Genomic DNA, 18,750 nt, shown 5'->3' on the forward strand with positions numbered 1-18,750 from the left:
ATCAGTAATTCTCCACTACTTCGAGGGAGCACTGAGTGTCACAAGCGTGCAGAATAGGGTCTGGATGGGGGACTTCAATATCCATCACTAAGAGTGGCTCGGTGACAACGCTACCGATGGAGTTGGCTGGGTCCTAAAGGGCATAGCTGCTAGACTGGGTCTGCAGCAGGTGGTGAGGGAACTAACAAGCGGGAAAAATATGCTTGACCTCATCCTCACCAACATGCCTGCCGCGGATGCATCTGTCCATGACAGTATCGATAGGAGTGACCACCACACAGTGCTTGCAGAGATGAAGTCTCGCCTTCACATTGAGGCTACCCTCCATTGTGTTGTGTGGCACTACCACTGTGCTAAATAGGATAAATTTTGAATAGATCTAGCAACACAACACTGGACAACCAGGAGGCGCTGTGGACCATCAGCAGCAGCACAATTGTACTCAACAACAATCTGCAACCTCATGGCCTAGCATACCTCCACTGCACCATTACCACCTGGCCAGGGGATCAACCCTGGTTCAAGTGGGTTAAAGAAAGGTCATATTGGGCAGAATTTTGCCCTTCATTGGCGGGCGGGCCCGACCGGCTCGGTGGCAGGTGGGCAGCCGATCATCACCGCTGAAGCGGGCCCGGTCGCCATTTTGAGTAGACGGGCTGCCCGATGGGATGTGCTATGCGCTTCCTGTGCAGGGGGGGAGGGATTCCCCAACTGTCAAAGTGCGCTCTTTCGCGCATGCACGCGAAAGAGCTCACATCTCCCCGAGACTAAGTGCTGTCACAGGGAGATCGGTGAAAGCTTTATAAACATCAAAAATAGAAAAATAAAAAAAATATTAAAATGTCCCCCTCATGTGACAATGTCACACAAGATGGGACATGTTAGTAAATATGACTAAAACTTTATTAAACTTTTAAAAAACAGAGATGAAACCTCATCCCGCCAGTGGATGAGGTTTCATGTTTTTTCAGAAGCCCGCTGGGGCTCCTGGCCTGCCCCCCCAACCTTAAGTTTGGACGGGCAGGACCTTTAATTGGGTTAACTACCCTGTCAATGGCCTCAATTGGCCATTGACAGGTCGGCGGGCGGACAGCTGATTTCACTGCCCGCCTTCCTGAATATTTAAATGGGATGGGATGACGTCGGGGGTTCCTCCCAATGTCATCCCGCGGCATTTTCACATCAGCGAGCGGGTCCCGCCCCCAACTCGCCGACGGAAAAATTCTGGCCATTGAGTTTTATTTTCACTTTAAAAGGCGCCTGCATTTCTCTTGAGAGTTTTACCACTCTAAGCTTAGTTAAACACTAAGAAACTGGATTGTTGCCTAGCAACAGGGGTCCAGAGGGGCAGGTCCCTCCCACAGACACACAGAAGAAACTAGAAACAGCAGTTTGATTTGGAAACTGAGTTCCATTGGGTTTGAAAGTAGCTGCCAGGAGAGACTGCAGCAAAGTGAACAGATAGCCATTCCCAAGCTAAAGTAGAAAGTCCCCAAGAATCCAGGGGAATGGAACAGGAGAAAGTCCCGAGCAGACCTTCTAGTCAAAAGAAGGGCAGGAACCTGGAAAAGGTCCTGTTAAGTGAAGTTAAGAGTGTGGGGCAGAGAAAGGCTGCAAACTTCAAGCTTAAATCTCTAAGCTGCAGGAAGTGCAGATCCAAAGTGATATAAAGGCTTGTGAGAAGTCAGAAGGTCCAAAGAGGCAAGTGAAGGTCTGTAACTCTTTGCTATGGGCCTGTGAAGCAGTGGTGTGCTGTTGACAGCTGAGTTGGTGAGAGAGAGTGTGTGGACAGCAGTCTCAATGCATGTGGTGACCCAAGGGAGAGGAACATTGGAAGGGGAGTTCGAAACCCTGGAGGTGAACCCTTGCAGAAGGCATCTGAGGAGGAGATTCCAAGGTGAGTTCTTGGAGAGTGGAGATTGGAAACCCTCATGTGAAAGACGGAGTTCAGTGAGACTGGTTGGCTTACGGTGTGACAAGCGTCTAGGGGAAGATCAGGAGAGATCCATAGCATCTGGTTGAGGTAGCATCTGTCACTTGGGGAAGAATTTTCCGGTCGGCGAGCGAGGACGGGGCCCGCTCACCGATGAGTAAATTGACGCGCGGTGATGTCAGGCAGTCGTCCCAACGTCACCACACGTAATTTAGATTTTCAGTTCAGCAGGCACGCAGCCTATGTGCCTGCTGAACTGTCAAAGGCCTGTTAAAGCCTGGAAATAACGAATTAAAACAGTTAAATGAGCTGCCCGTCCAACCTTAAGGTTGGCGGGCGGGTGAATAGGCCTTTACATTTTTCATGAAACCTCATCCACGGGCGGGTTTGCACTACTGCCCTGGACCAATTTCATCCTCTTTATTTCTTTTAGCTAAAACACAACTGAGGATCAAATCAGAACACAACTACATTAATGCTACCCAGTCACTAGTTAAGTTGCTAGTCATCCACTTAATGAGTTCAAACCTGCTGGTAATGGCTCAGCAAAAGAATACAAATTACTTAACATAGGCTTCAAAATTTAAAAAATGTCAGAATGGTTGCCATTATGGGCATGAACCTAAATAGACTTTTCTGAAATACTTGCAGGTAATTTTCATTTTGTGTAACAGTATATAATGGTGATAACAAAATGACTGTTTGTTTCATATATCTTTCGATTTTTATTTCCATTGAAGCCAGTGGAATGAAAAATTGTGATCTATGTAAGCGATCGATTCGCTATCACCCGTTTTACATGATCACACAAAGTCCAATTTACCTGCAATGTACCAAGAAGTGTCTGCTTCAGTTCACACCTATTCACACAACTATTCTGACAATGTTAAAATTCTGGGCAGAATTTTTAGGTCAGCGTGCGGGCACGCGCCCAACCCGATTGGATGTGAAATCGCGCGAGATGACGTCAGGCAAACGTCCCGATGTCATCCTGCACTCGCGTGACATTTCGGTCGGTGGGCGCGTGCAAAGCCAGAAGCGCGCCCATCGACAATTACGAGGCCAATCAGTGTAATTAAAGTTGCAATTGTCTCCGATTTCTCATGGCCCGTCCAACTTTACGGTTGGCGGATGGGTGAATCGGCCAAGCGGACTTTGCATTTTTCATGAACCCTCATTCAAGGGTGAAATGAGGTTTTCCTTATTAAATTTTTTTTAAAAATCTATGGACAGCATTTTTAGCATGTATATGTTCACTTGACTGATTGTGATGCTTGGACATTTTTTTCCTGTTTTTAAAAACTTTATTTATTGGTTTTAAAGCCTTCAGCACCCTGAGGCAGCTCTCTGCCTTCAGGGAGCTTTCATTCAGTGCTCGCCTATGCCCGCGCTTACATCAGTACCCACCCTCTTCCCGCCCCAACCCCGGCAGCGCAGAGCATTTCAGTGTGTGCTTCATGCTAGCTGGCCGTTAGTTGGCCAGCCAGCGGGAAATCATGGCCGGAGGCCGATCGGTCCATTCCCCGGTCGATCCCAGGCCCGCCGATCATGCCCGCCCGCCCGAAAAATTCTGCCCTTTGAATCCTATGTTAAGTAATTTATGAACATAAACACTGCTGTCCTTTGCTGCGGCTTATCACTAGCTAAGAACACATATTCAATAACTAATGAATAGGTCTGCAACTTTACAAAAACATGAGGATGAAACTAAAAACATGAATCAGTGGAAGTACATAACTGCAATGAATAATGTTACCCCATCACACAAAGGAAATGCGTGAAAGGCTTTAAAAGCTCTATAAATCCTGGAAATGCAACAGGCCTAGAAGGATCACGTAGAGGTAGATTCTTATCTTCAATACTCCAGGTGCATGGCTATTGTACCTGATCTTATAAAATATCCCCAATATGACAGATCTTACATAATTGCATTGCAATTAGTGACAGAAAACAAACAGTCAGTCCATCTGCATCTGGGAAGTGGAAAGATTGTTAACATTTCAGGTGCAGACCATCTGTTCTGACAGGCTCTACGTAAAGCAGTTAGCTACCTTTAGGAGCTTTGCTTTATATTATTGATATTTGTAAGCTCTCAAAGAAGTGTCATTATTGTGACATGCATTTAAGTGCAAACTTAAATAATGAAGTAATAAATCCCATTAATTGCTCCTTGGTAAGCCTTTATAAAGTAACAAATGAGTTAACACCCACTCAATGCATTAACGCCTATTAGACCTGAGGATCTCAACTGGTGGTCCGCAGCCTCATAGGGATCCACAAAAAGGTTTCATGGGGTCCGCCAAAAGTAATAAATTCCTGAAGTTGCTATGGGAACATTGCTGTATGACATCTGGGTCTGATGTGGAAACCACTGCCAGGCCTCAGAGGCTCATGATCATCGATCCACTGTTTTGTTAAGAAGACAGTGTCAAGTCTTAGCAGCACATTCAGCTCAGTTTGTTAGTAATGGACATTTTGAGAAGCAAGAGTTGGTACAGCTGTCACACCATCGGTCCCAACAGCACTCTATCAGCTCCAGTGACACTCAAAGGTTGTGACACTTTACCAACCTTAGTGACAGTTTACTAACCTCACTGACAGTTTATTAAATTCAGTATAATTCTACCAATCTCTGTGACCATCTATTAACATCAATATAATTCTCCAAAATGAATGATAGTTTACTAATCCAGTATAGTTCTAGCTCATCTGCTGCTGAAACCCTCATTCATGCCTTTGTTGCTTCTAGTCTTGACTATTCCACCACACCCCTGGTTGGTCTGTCACATTCTACCCTCTACAGACTTGAGGTGCTACCCATGTCTGAGCTCACACCAAGTCCCATTCACCTATCACCCCTGTGCTTGCTGATCTACATTGACTCCTGGTCAGGCAATATCTCAATTTTAAAATTCTCATCCTTGTTTTCAAATTCCTCCATGGCCTCATCCCTCCTTATCACTGTGTTCTCTTCCAGCCCCACAACAGTGTGAGATATCTGCGCTCATCTAATTCTGGTTTCCTGAGCATCCCCGATTTTAATCAAACCACATTTGTGGCCATTGTTGTATCATCACAGCTGATCACCATGTTGTGTTATGGTGCTGTTGCTGTGATGTCTCAATTATGAGATCGTGAGATTTGTATGTTTCAACATGAATCATTTGTTGCTGATCTTTAACTATGTACAGATCCCAGGTTACTGGCATGCACGGTGCTGCTGCCATGCAGGTAGGCTGCTCCTAGAGTATTCTCTCCTGACTGTTCTCTAAGTCTATTACCATGTGAATGTGTACAACATTCAATGGGCGGTGCTATTCTACAATCTCACATTAATCCTTGCTCTGCCTAACGCCTTTACATTATAATGGCATGCAGGCTCCACAACATCATATAACATCCCCCTTTCTTCTCAAAAGAAAACTTTCCTTTCCAACAGCGTGTAACTGTACAATCTTTACTTGTTATTCCTTCTCCCTCACCTCAAGTCCCTGCCTTTACAAATTCAGATGGTCTTGAGGCTTGACACTTCTTCCACATCTCGGTCTGTTACATTTGGAGGAATGATAGTCATACTCTGTGTTTCTAGTACTTGGTTATCTCCACTTCATTCACGTTTTGTGCTCCTTTGAGTTGTGTTTCTCTTTGCTAACGACATGGCTGCTTTTTTCAGACACTGTGGGTTTGTCCCATTCCTTCTGAAGAGAATGTGCACCCTGGTCATTCCTAGAGTAGATTCGAATTTTCTTTTTTCATTGTGCCCGCCATGTTCTTGCTGGATGCGACCATTTCACAAGTGGAGCCTTTATTTCCTCTTGTTCCACAATCTCAGCCAAACATTTGTTTGCTATTTATTTTCGAATCATTTTCCAAGCTTATGAATCCTTTCATTCGGCTCAACTGAATCGTTGTTCCTTGTGCTTCAGTGTCGGATTTATATTTTCCAATCTTATTTCTGTCTTTTCTCTCTTTCTGTCTGCAGCAGAACTTTATGGATGTCCTTGACTTTGGTTTCACTGTTGCCAGGTCTGTCTCGGTTTTTTTTTGGGATGTTGATTGACAATTGGCCATGACGCTGGGGATAACTCCCCTGCTCTTCTTTGAAAAAGTGCCATGAGATCTTTTACATTCATATGGGCAGACAGATGTGACCTCGGTTGAACGTCTCATCCAAAATGCAGCACCTCTGACAGTGTAGGACTCCCTCAGTATTGCACTGGAATGCCAGCGTAGATTTTTGCACTCAAGCCTTTGAGTGAGACTTGAACCAGAACCTTTGACTCAGAGGCAACAGTGCTACCAACTGAGCCATGACTGGCACCATAGTACAAGGGTGGGAACACCTTATGAACCTTAGAGCCGCATACAATAATCTTCAGATATTCGAGAGCCGCAAGACACAGACAGCCTTTACAGACACATTTTCATTACAATTGCACACATTTCTGTGAGGAAGCCTTCATCTCTCTCATCTTCCAGGCTTCCTCCACACACAATGCAGATTGTGGCAAAATAAATCTGCTTCACTGACACATATTAGAGCTGGCACATGCTCACTGTTTAAATGACTTTTGCAGTCTTGCCCTTCCAATGTGGAAAACCAGTCAAGAGGTTTAAAAAAACGGTTGACTTAACTTGAAAATAAGCTGTAACCACCTACTGAACAACAAATTTGATTCAGAGGACCTGTGTCCCGACAGTAGATTCTTACAATCCTGTTCTATATTAAACTGTTTCCTCCCTTGCAGGCAGAAGCCACAAGTTGGAGGGTCAGCAGCGACTGAGTGGGTTAGGGAGCCGGAAAAAATGGGACTGAGGGTCACACGGCCCTATGTAGGACCAGCGGGAAACTACAAAAGAAATCTCACAACATTGAATCATTGATTTTAACCCTCCTCCCTCCTCCCTCCTCCCAGTGCTGCAGCTTGATCGCTGGTTCTCTCCTTCTGTGAAGCTGAGACTGCAGCCAACTGCTTGCCTCCCCACAATGCACATATGAACAGGTTTCACAGCACACAAAATGAGCCGCACTCTGTGCGCCAAAGAGCCATGTGCAGTTCACAAGCCGCAGTTTGGCCACCCCTGCAACAATATTTATAATATTTCAGCTTCTACCTTAATCATATTTGCAAGTTCCACTCTTTATTGCTTATGGGGAGATGGCAGCATTGTGGTACTATCATTGGGCTAGTAATCCTGTGGCCCAGGCTAATGCTCTGGGGACATGCATTCAAATCCCACCATGGCAGCTGGTGGAATTTAAATTCAATTAATAAATCTGGAATTGAAAGCTAGTCTTAGTAATGGTGACCATGGGCAGAATTTTGCAGGGGGTGGGGCCTGGTTACCAATGCGGAATGACATCAGGCAGAACCCCTGATGTCACCCCGCCCCATTTAAGTTTTCAGGAAGGCAGGAGTGCAGCAAAATCGACTGCAGGCCTGCCAACCTGTAAATGACCAATTGAGGCCATTGACAGATCAATTAAACAATTAAAGGACCTGCCCATCCAACCTTAAGGTTGGCGAGCAGGCCAGGAGCCCTGGCGGCAAATAGAGAAAACATGAAACCTTATCCTGCGGCGGGATGCAGCTTCATGCAGGGTTTTAAAAATTTTAATAAAGTTATTCCGTAAATTATGAATATGTCCCATCTCATGAGGGGGACATGCTAGGGAATTTTTTTTTCTATTTTTAATATTTTTCAAAGTGGAAGTGATCTCCCTGAGGCTGCACTTCGTGTGCATGCGTGAAAGAGCGCACTCTTGCCTTTAGGGAATCCCCCCGCCCGCACAGGCAGCGCATAGTGCTTCCCACCGAACGCCACGCTGGGCGGGCCTTAATTGGCCCGCCCACGTAAAACAGCGGTGTGGCCCACTTCGCTGGCGGGGATCAGCTCCCCGCCCGCCGGAGATTGGGTCGGGCCCACCCGTCTGACTGGCAGAAAATTCTGCCCCATGAAACTATCATTGATTATTATAAAAACCCATCAGGTTCACTAATGTCCCTTAGGGGAGCAAATCCTCCATCCTTGCTCGGCCTAGCCTATATGTGACCCCAGACCCATAGCAAAGTGGTTGACTCTTAACTGCCCTGTGAATTGAGCAAGGCACTCAGTTCAAGGGTAATTAGGGAAAGGCAACACATGCTGACCTTGCTAGTGATACCCACATCCCATGAAAGAATAAAGAAAAATAACCATAATTTTCTGTAAAGTGCTATTATAAAGTGAAGGATAATGAGTGTTTTTAACTTCTTGTTTTGCTGCCTGTGATAATTCTTCAGTGCAATTTGTTACATACCCTACTTGATGATATCACTGTTGCTGGATGCCTAGGGCTTCCCTTGACCTGGTGCCATCTTTTTCGCTCCTGATCATATAATTTAGGCCATTATATTTTATCAGCTTCATTCAGATATCTTTCTGTAGTGTTACTAATGTATGATACAGGAACAATAATGGACCATTTCTTCCATTACTGCTCCTTTGTGCTCTTTTCAACCATATGGTTCAGTTCATAATACAATGAATGTGTTTTTGCTGAATGATAATAGTACACAACTTCTTTCTCTGAATAAATTATTAAAGATCACACTACCAAGTTACCCTTGTTTGCTGCCTGTTCTTCATTATCTGTAATGGTACTGCATATATAATGGCTGGGATTTTCCAGCCCTGCTGCTGGCGAGGTGGCGCCCCAGCCGGAAGCCCATTGACTTGCAGCAGGACCAGAAGATCACGGCGGTGGGCGGATGTGGAAAATCCCATCCAATATATTAAAATAAAGAATCAGCTTGAACATCTACAGTACCTCAGTTTGTGCTGACAGTTTTCAGTCATTTTCAACATTAAACCAAAGGGTAATGTTTATATAAATAGAAATGCAGTAGTGGAGCATCAGCTAGCGATAGAAAAAGTGACTATATTGGTGATCTGGTTGCACGAAAATGGAGCAGTCACCATTGGAACAGAGCAAGGCAGTAGCAATTGGATACAAATGAGGAAATGTGCACAGGGAGAGCCTGAAATCATAATCTTATAGAAATACTGAGAAAGGCATACAGGATGTGGAAGGCAAAAACACAGCCACATAGGAGCAAGAATAGGTAATTCAGCCCCTCAAGCCTGTTCGACCACTCCATTAGATCATGGTTGATCTGTATCTTAACTCCATGTACCTACCTTGGTGTTCTTACCTGTACTACACATGCATAACAAAAGTCTATTAATCTTAATTTTGAGGTTTATAATTGATGTAGACTCAAAAGCTTTTGAGGAGAGAAAATTTCAAATTTCTTCTACCCTTTGCATGAAAAAGCACTTTCTGGCATCAACCATGGACAGCCTAGTGCTAATTTTAAGGCTATGCTTCCTTGTTCTGGACTCCCCTACAGAGGAAATAGTTTCTCTCTATTTATCATATCAACTCCTTTGATAAGTTTAAACACCTCAATTAATTCACCCTTTAATCTTCTATATTCAGCAGAATGCCAGCATAGTCTGTGCAATCTCTACTCATAAATTAACATATTTTTACCCCAATGTCATTCTAGTGAACCTGCATTGCACACTTCCAAGGCCAGTATATCCTTCTTGAGGTACGGGGCCCACAGCTGAAATGCTGTACTCCAAATAGGGTTATATTAGAACTTTATATAATTGTAATATAACTTCCACCCCTTTGTATTCCAGCTTTCTTGAAATAGAGCCAACATCCAATTAGCATTTTGAATTATTTTTTTCACCTATCCCCTAGTGATTAGTGATTTCTGAATTTGGCCCTAAATATCTTCACTTGTCCACATTTCCTTGCACCTCACCATTTAGAAAATGCCCTTATCTATCACTTTTAGAGTCAAAGTGAATGACTTCAAGCTTTCCCACATTGAACTCCACCTGTCACAGTATTGGCAGGGGCCTGCAGGGGTAAGTCTTGCTATGGTCTCCTCTTCTTTCAGCTTATTATTACTGAAATGGTTCCTCCATGATTCCAGAGGATTGGTTGCTTAATGATCTCACTGGTTAAGAGAGAAAATAATCTTGCGTTGAGATGTGAGGTATATTTTTAAAGCCACGGTATATAATCTGAATTGATCTGCTTCAAAGGAGTTAAAATAATAAATTAGCAGAAATTTTATTTCTTTGAAGTTGAACTTGAGTTGCAGTAAGCTGGCTATGTGATTTCTTTGAAGGTCATGTTCAATGTATGCATCTGAACCTTGGTCACCAGCAGAACAGATTGGAAAACTTCAAGTTCCCTGCTTGCAATGTCCCTAAATGTGCCAGCCACAGTTGCACGGTACCATGCATACTTGCAAAATTACACCATTTCCCCAATTTGTTTCTTTGCTGCTAATGAAACTCTCAGTAATCAAAGCTTCCAAATCATAAAACACATCCGCAACCGAAAAAAGAACAACTTTTGGTGTCAGGTTGATATTCAGGAAGATTCCAGACAGCTCACTGGAAAGCTGCAGCATTTGGTCCAAAAACCAAATGGGTGGAAACTCTCTGCATTTCTTTTGCGCAGTTTTCCACCACCCCGCTTACCTGAAAACAGTGATTCATGCTGCTGTGCAATTCCTAACTGCCAGCCCCTCGCTTTGCCCAAGTGACTGCTGTTCATTTTGTATTGCAAAGGGCAGGTTTGATACTTTATTTGTCCTGAGATAGAGCTTTGCACAATAGGAGTGCATATTGGAAATACAGACTCAGAGATTGACGCACCTGATTCATGGTTTGAGCAATCTCTTGCCCAGTAAGCTAAGTGGCTGGAAATTGTGCAGTGCATGAACTGACCACACTGGCCTTCGCATCAGAGTTCCTAATATATGTTCCATTCATACAAAATTCTGTACCAGAACACTAAATCAGCAAATTAATCTGCATGCCAATGGAGGACTTGATCAGTTATCAAAGCTTAGGCCACTGCTCATCCAATTGAGAGCAATTTTGACTTTGGGAAATAGTGTAAGTGGATTTCAATTCAGCATCCCATTATATATCTCTCTCGATTTTCGCTTCGATCAGGAGGAACATTTAACTGGCAGCTGAATTGACATTATCCGCTTTACACCATCATCAAAGTCAACATTACCCCATTGTCTCCACATAAGCAGCTTATAGGAAGAAACATGAATAACAATCAAGAGAAATACCCCTGTTTGATTTTCTAACTCGCCAGCCAGAAATACAGAAGCCATCGTACACCGCGCTCTCAATTGGTACCGACTCAATCAGCACAGTTCAGGAATAAAAAGAAAAATAAAGACTTGTATTTAAATAGCACCATTCATGACCCCGGATGTTCCAAAGCATTTTATAACCAATGAATTACTTTTGAAGTACAGTCACTGTTGTAATGTGGCAGCCAATATTGCACGTAGCAAGCTCCTACAAGCAGCAATGTGATAATGACCAGATAACTTTTTTGACATTGTTTGAGGGATAAATATTGACCAGAATACCAGAGGTAACTTCCCTGTTCTTCGTTGAAGTAATGCCACAGGGTCTTAATGCCTGATGGTGCAAGTGGTCCTCGGTTTAACATCTCATCAGAAAGTTTGGTCAGGAGGGTCACTAATAATCAAGAAGGCAGATCATGGATGATGGGGGAGAGATTGTGGTTTGTGGGGGAAAGACAATGGGGAGGGTGGGAGAGTGTGAATGTAGAAGAAGATCGCGGTGGGGAGAGATTTGAGAGAAGGGTCAGCAATTGAGGACCTGAAGGTAGGGAAGCTTGTTGACCCTGAAAAACATGTTCCTGCACCCCCTAACCAACAAGCAGTACTGAGGTTGCGCTTACCTCTTGGATCTGGTCCTTTGTGCCTTCTTTTGCCTGCCAAGATTCCGCAGGCCCCAAAATCCCAGTCTCCATGTATTACAAAGATAAATCCAATTAAAATAGAGACAATCAACCTCCTTAAAAGGTTTCAGCGATAGATGTGCCTCCTGAGAGCGGGTTGGTTGCCTGTACCCGCCAACCCACCTCTGCTAAGGTTGCATTTGAGATTTAAGTATTTTTTTAAAAGAACATCTGCTCTTGAAGGTTAAAAAATTTCCACAAGGTATGCCAAATCACGCATCCAAAGAATAATCTTAATGTAGACCTTCCATTTATTCAGTCAGTAGACATACTTCTTTGCACTGGTCACATTCATAATTCCTGACCCATAGAGTACGGACTGAATGTTTCACTCATAGCTTCCCTTTTGAGTTGATAAATACTATCCAAAAATATTGCAAGACTAAGGATGTTGGGTTATACGGTGGGTCTGAAAACCATTCATTGGCCTCTGAGTCACAGATTGGAAGCCAGCTTAACCCAAAAGGGTGAGAGCTCACTCTCTGCTAGCTAAAACAATAATAACATATTTATACAGCACTATTAATGTAATAAAATGACCCAAGGCACTTTGCAGGAGCATTATAAAGCAAATTTGACACTGTGCCACATAAGGAGATATTGGAGCAGATGGTAAAAACCTTGGTCAAAGAGGTGGGTTTTAAGGAGTGATGAAAGATCATGACCTGAAATGTTAACTTTGTTTCTCTCTCCGTAGATGCTGCCAGACCTGCTGACCATTTCCAGCATCTTTTGTTTTTGTTTCAGATTTCCAGCATCGGCACAATTTTGCTTTTATGTTTTAAAGAGAATCTTAATTGAAGAAAGAGAGATAGAGAGTCGGAGAGGTTTAGGGAGGGAATTCTACAGCATAGGGTCAATGCAGCTGAAAGCACTGCATTAATGGGGACCAATGGTGGAGCAATTAAAATTGGGGATGCTCAATTGGCCAGAATTAGATGAGCGCAGATAACTCGGAGGGTTGTGGCACTGGAGGAGATGACAGAAATAAGGGATGGAAATTAATGCTTGCGTCTGTGCCCCTTCCACCAACTGGAGAGATGGTGGTGATCCCACCGTGACCATTCCAGGCACCCCCAATGCCATTTAGTGCCATGCAGGCACTTAACTGGTCAGAGTCAGGGTCCTCACCATTCTCGGCAGAATTCCTCCCCCCTCCCCACTGCCATGGAGAGCTGCCAGTCAATACAGCTCTCCAGTACTGGAAGCGCCACCAGAAGCAGTGACCTCTGCCAGTATGACAGGAGGCCCAGGCAGTGGATCGACAATGGAGTCCCTGGGGTAAGTGGGCAGACTTACCAGGGCCAGAAAGGGAGGATCCGGTAAAGGGGGGAGGGGCTCTTCACTCACAGGTGGTCCATGCCTCCAGGTTTACCTAGCAGGTTGCCAACAAGTCGTGGCGACCCCTGCCACTGGTTAAGTGCCAGTAGCAGCAGGATGAGGCCCTTAAGTGGCACTTAAGGGCCTCAATTGGCTTCCGGGCTGGAAGGTCATCCTCCCACAAGGAAAAAACAGTAAAAACTGGAAAATAAGAATGCTGGTCTGAAATGGTCTTGTGTACCTTAACATAGAACACCAGTAAAATTGGGACATAAGAGTACTGGTCCGAACTGTTTTTTTCCTTCTGCATCGTAACTTTCCAGCCTGGACATATTCGGGGTGACTTTGGAAGGCGATGGGGTTTCCACTCCGCACCGTCCTGCTCAATTAAACAAGCGCCCTGCCTCCCAGCCCACCTCTGAGGGAGCAAAAAATTCTGCACTAGGGAGGTTGAGGCCATGGAAGGATTGGAAAACAAGGATGAGAATTTTAACATCAATGTGTTGCTTGACAGAGAGCCAATATAGGTTCATGTTTGTCAATGCATAGCGGCATCATCTGAACGCACAGCATTAGTTTTCATATGATGACACTCAACACAATCTTACAACAACCTCTCTCGATTCCTCCACTGTTGCTAAATTATCAGTCTACTTATCTAACACCTAACACAGGATGGGACATAGTTTCCTCTGAAAAGATATTGAGAACACTGAAGTTGTTGTCGTTGCTCCAAACTCTGTTCCTTAGCTTCTCACTCCATCCCTTCCCCTGGCAACTGTCTGAGGCAAAACAAGACTGTTCACAAACTTCATGACATATTTAACCACAATATGAGCTTGAGTGTGACTGCCCTTGACATCAAGGCCGCATTTGACCGAGTGTGGCATCAAGGAGCCCTAGCAAAACTGGGGTCAATGGGAATCAGGGGGAAAAGCTCTCTGCTGGTTGGAGTCTTATCTAGCAGAAAGGAGGTTGGTTGTGGTTGTTGGAGGTCAGTCATCTCAGCTCCAGGACATCACTGCAGGTGTTCCTCAGCTGCTTCATCAATGACCTTCCTTCCATCATAAGGTCAGAAGTGGGGATGTTTACTGATGATTGCACAATGTTCAGCACCATTCCCGACTCCTCAGATACTGAAGCAGTCTATGTCCAAATACAGCAAGACCTAGACAACATCCAGGCTTGGGCTGACAAGTGGCAAGTGACATTCGCACCACACAAGTGCCAGGCTTGACCATCTCCAACAAGAGAGAATCTACATTGCCCTTGACATTCAGTGGCATTACCATTGCTGAATCCCCCACTATTAATACCTTGGGGGTTACCATTGACCAGAAACTGAACTGGACTAGTCAAATAAATACTGTGGCTACAAGAGCAGGTCAGGGGCTAGGAATCCTGTGGCAAGTAACCCACCTCCTGACTCCCCAAAGCCTGTCCTACAAGGCACAAGTCAGGAGTGTGATGCAACAATCTCCACTTGCCTGGATGAGTGCAGCTCCAGAAACACTCATGAAGCTTGATACCTTCCAGAACAAAGTAGCCCACTTGATTGGCACCACCTCCACAAACATTCACTCCCTCCATCACCGATGCACAGCAGCAGCAGTGTGTAACATCTACAAGATGCACTGCAGAAACTCACCAAGGCTCTTTAGACAGCACCTTCCAAACCCACAACTGCTACCATCTAGAAGGACAAGGATAGCAAATAAATAGGAACACCAATACCTAGACGTTCCCCTCCAAGCCACACAGCATCCTGACTTGGAAATATATCACCGTTACTTCACTGTCACTGGGTCAAATATCCTGGAACTCCCTCCCTAAAAGCACTGTGGATATACCTACACCACATGGACTGCAGCGGTTCAAGAAGGCAGTTCACTACCACCTTCTCAAGGGCAATTAGGTATGGGCAATATATGCTGGCCCAGCCAGCAAAGCCCACATCCCATGAATGAATAAAAAAAAGAAAATCTCTGTAATATTGACCAATGTTGCCCTTGACTCAGTTGACCTGCTACTGAAATCCTTATTGTCTTTGCTACCTGCAGACTTGACTATTCCAACACAATCCTGGCCGGCCTCCAACATTCTACCCTTCATAAAGTTGAGGTCATCCAACCCTCGAGTGCCTGTCTCTTTATTTGCACCAAATCTCATTCACTATCACCACAGTGCTCCCAGGCCAACATTGCTTCCCAATTAAGCAGTGTCTCGATTTTATCAAATTACTAAATGGTCTTAACCATCCGTATATCTGTAACCTCCTCCAATCCTATAGCTGTTCCAGTTATCTGTAGCCCTCCAATTCTGGTCTCTTGCACATCCCCAATTTTAATCACTCCATCCTTGGGCCAGGATTTTCCATTCGTCGGGCAGGCTCGGCGGGAGCGGGAGCGGGAGCAGGCGGGGGCGGTTGCGGAGCCGACTGCCACCTGTGATCGGCTCCGCACCGCGATTTCACAGTAGTGGTGAGCGCGACCTGTGCGGGTGGGGGGGGGAGGAGGGAGAGTCAGGTCCAGCGCTCTTTTGCACAGAGCTGCCTCAGGGAGGTTGAAGCACTTTTTAAAAAAATAAATAAATATATTAAAAATTTCATGAACATGTCCCCTCATGTGACTGTGTCTCATGAGATGGGACGTTTTTATTTTTCAAAGAAAGTTAGGAAACCTCATCCCGCCTGTGAATGAGATTTCCTAAAAAAATGTAAAGGCCACTTGGCATTTTCACCTGCCTGCCAACCGTAAGGTTGGATGGGCAGCGTAAAATTCAAGTTAATTACCTGGTTAATGGCCTTAATAGGCCTTTCAATTATCGGCGGGTGTGCAGCCGACTCCGGCGCGCGCCCGCTGAATGAAACATCGCCCAACGGCATCTGCATCATTTAACGTTCCGGCATGTCGGACATGTGGCCGCATGCCGAAAGGAAAATTCTGCCCTTGGTGACCGTGCCTCCAGTGCCAACACCACAAGCTCTGGAATTCCCTTGCTAAACTTCTCTGCCTCTCTAACTCCCTTTTATCCTTTAAGATGTTCATTAAAACATGTCTCTTTAACAGACTTTTGGGCACCTGCTGTTCTAGCTTCCCATGTGGCTCAGTGCCAAGTTTTATTTGTTTAATGCTCCTGTGAAGTACCTTGGAATTTCTTACTAAGTTAAAGATGCTATATAAATGCACAATGTTGTTGTTGTACTGGCCAATATGCATCTCTCAATCAGTATTGCTAAATAAAACAGATTATTTGGTTATTATCACAATGCTGGTTGTGGGAGCTTGCTGTGTGCAAATTGGCTGCCTTGTTTCCTTACATTACAACTGTGACTACACTGCAAAAATATTTAATTGGCTGTAAAGCATTTTTGGGTGTCCTGAAGTCATGTTAATAAGGGGTCTCCCATTTAAGACAGAGATGAAGAGGAATTTCTTCTCTCAGAGGGTCTTTGAAATTGTCTTCTACAGAAAACAGTGGAGGCTGAGTTATTAAATATATTCAATATATTCATTGGTATTAGGCAGACTTTTGATTGACAAGGGTTATGGGGATTGGCAAAAAAATGGCATTAAGGCCACAATCAGATCAGCCATGAACTTATTGAATAGGGTAAACCATTCAGCTTGATGGGCTGAATGGCCTACCCCTCCTCCTATTTCAAGACATCCAAAAACTCTGTGCCACCTACTTCTAGATTCGCCCACTAGAGGAAACATCCTTTCAGCACCTACCCTGTCAAGCCCTCTCAGAATCTTATATGTTTCAATAAGATCACCTCTCATTCTTCTAAACATCAATGTGTATAAGCCCAACCTTTCCTCATAAGACAACTCAGGTATCAACCAAATGAACCTTCTCTGAACTGTTTTCAATACATGTATATCCTTCCTTAAGTAAAGGCACTAACTGTGCACATTCACCCAGTTGTGGTCTCACCAATGCTCTGTACAGTTGTACCAAGGCTTCCCTACTTTTATACTCCATCCCCCTTGCAAAAAAGGCAAACATTCCATTTGCCTTCCTAATTACTTGCTATACCTACATGTTTGTGATTCATGTACAAGGACCCCAGATCCCTCTGCATTGCAGAATTCTGCAGTCTCTCTCCATTTAAATAATATTCTGCTTTTCTATTCAGCTGCCAAAGTGGACAGCCTCACATTTTCTCACCTTATTCGCCTTCTGCCAAATCTTTGTCCATTCACTTAACCTATCTATATCCCTTTGCAGACTCTTTGTATCCTCCTCATTCTTGCTTTCCTATCTATCTTTGAATCATCAAGAAAATTGGCCACCATATAGTCGGCCCCTTCATCCAAGTCAATAACATAGATTGTAAATAGTTGAGGCCCCTGAATTGATCTCCGTGGCATTCAACCAGTCTGCCAACCTGAAAATGACCCATTTTTCCTGAATCTCTGTTTCCTGTGAGTTAGCCAATTCTCTATCCATGCTAATACATCGCCCCCAACACCATGAACTCTTATCTTGTGCAGTAACCATTTATGTGGCACCTTATCAAATGCCTTTTAGAAATCCAAATACATTACATCTACTGGTTCCCCTTTATCCATCCTGCTTGATACGTCCTCAAATAACTCTAATAGATATGTAAAACACAATTTCCCTTTCACAAAACCATATGGACCTTGTCTGATTGTATACGATTTTCTAATGTCATGCTATTACCTGTTTAATAATAGATCTGGCATTTTCCCAATGACAAATATTAAACTAACTGTCCTGTAGTTTCCTGCTTTCGGTCTCCATCCTTTCTTGAAGCAGAATTTGCAGCTTTTCAAACTCATGGGACCTTTCCAGAATCTAAGGAATTTTGGAAGATTAAAATCAATGCATCCACTGTTGCTGCAGTCACTTGATTTAAGACCCTAGGATGCAGGTCATCAGATCCTGGGAACTTGTCAGCCTTTAGTCCCATTAGTTTTCCTCGTGCTTTTTCTCCAGCAGTTGTGATTGTCTTAAGCTCCACTCTCCCTTTTTCCCCTGGCTTTTCTACTATTCTTGGGATGCTTTTTGTGTCTTCTATTGTGAAGACAGAGACAAAATGTTTGTTCAACATCACTGCCATTTCCTTTTTTCCCATTGTTAATTCCAAGGCTCACCAATTCAGGGAAAAATGTTCACTGTCACTAATACTTCCCTGTTTTATGTACTTGTAGAAGCTTTTACAGTCTTTGAAAAAAATATTTCTTGCTAGTTTTTACTCATACTCCAATTGTTCCATCTTTAGTTATTTTTTTAGTCATTCTTTGCTGGTTTCTAAAATGTTCCCAATCTTCTGCTCTACCACTAATCTTTGCAGCTTTTTACATTTTTTCTTTCAATCTGATACCATCCTTAACTTCCTTAGTTAGCCACAGATAGTGCATCCTTCTTATAAAGTCTTTCTTTCTCAATGTAATGCACTTTTGTTGAGAGTTATGAAATATCCCGTTAAATGTCTGTTACTGCTTCTCTACCACCTTAATTTTTGACCCAATTTCCCCATTCCACCTTAGTCATCAGACACTTGCCTTTATTTAAATTTAAGACACTAGTTCTGACCCAAATTTCTCACCTTCAAATTCAATGTGAAATTCTATCATGTTATGATCACTCTTAAATCGAG

General features: G+C 43.8%; 1 protein-coding gene across 6 annotated transcripts in view; it reads right to left on the reverse strand.

Moving 5' to 3' along the window:
• LOC144678897 (zinc finger protein 385D-like) overlaps positions 1–18,750 on the reverse strand; it is a 452,940-nt gene that overhangs the window by 353,858 nt on the left and 80,332 nt on the right. The window lies entirely within an intron of this gene.

The sequence above is a fragment of the Cetorhinus maximus genome, chromosome 3, assembly GCF_964194155.1.
Source record: "Cetorhinus maximus chromosome 3, sCetMax3.hap1.1, whole genome shotgun sequence".
Lineage (NCBI taxonomy): Eukaryota > Metazoa > Chordata > Chondrichthyes > Lamniformes > Cetorhinidae > Cetorhinus > Cetorhinus maximus.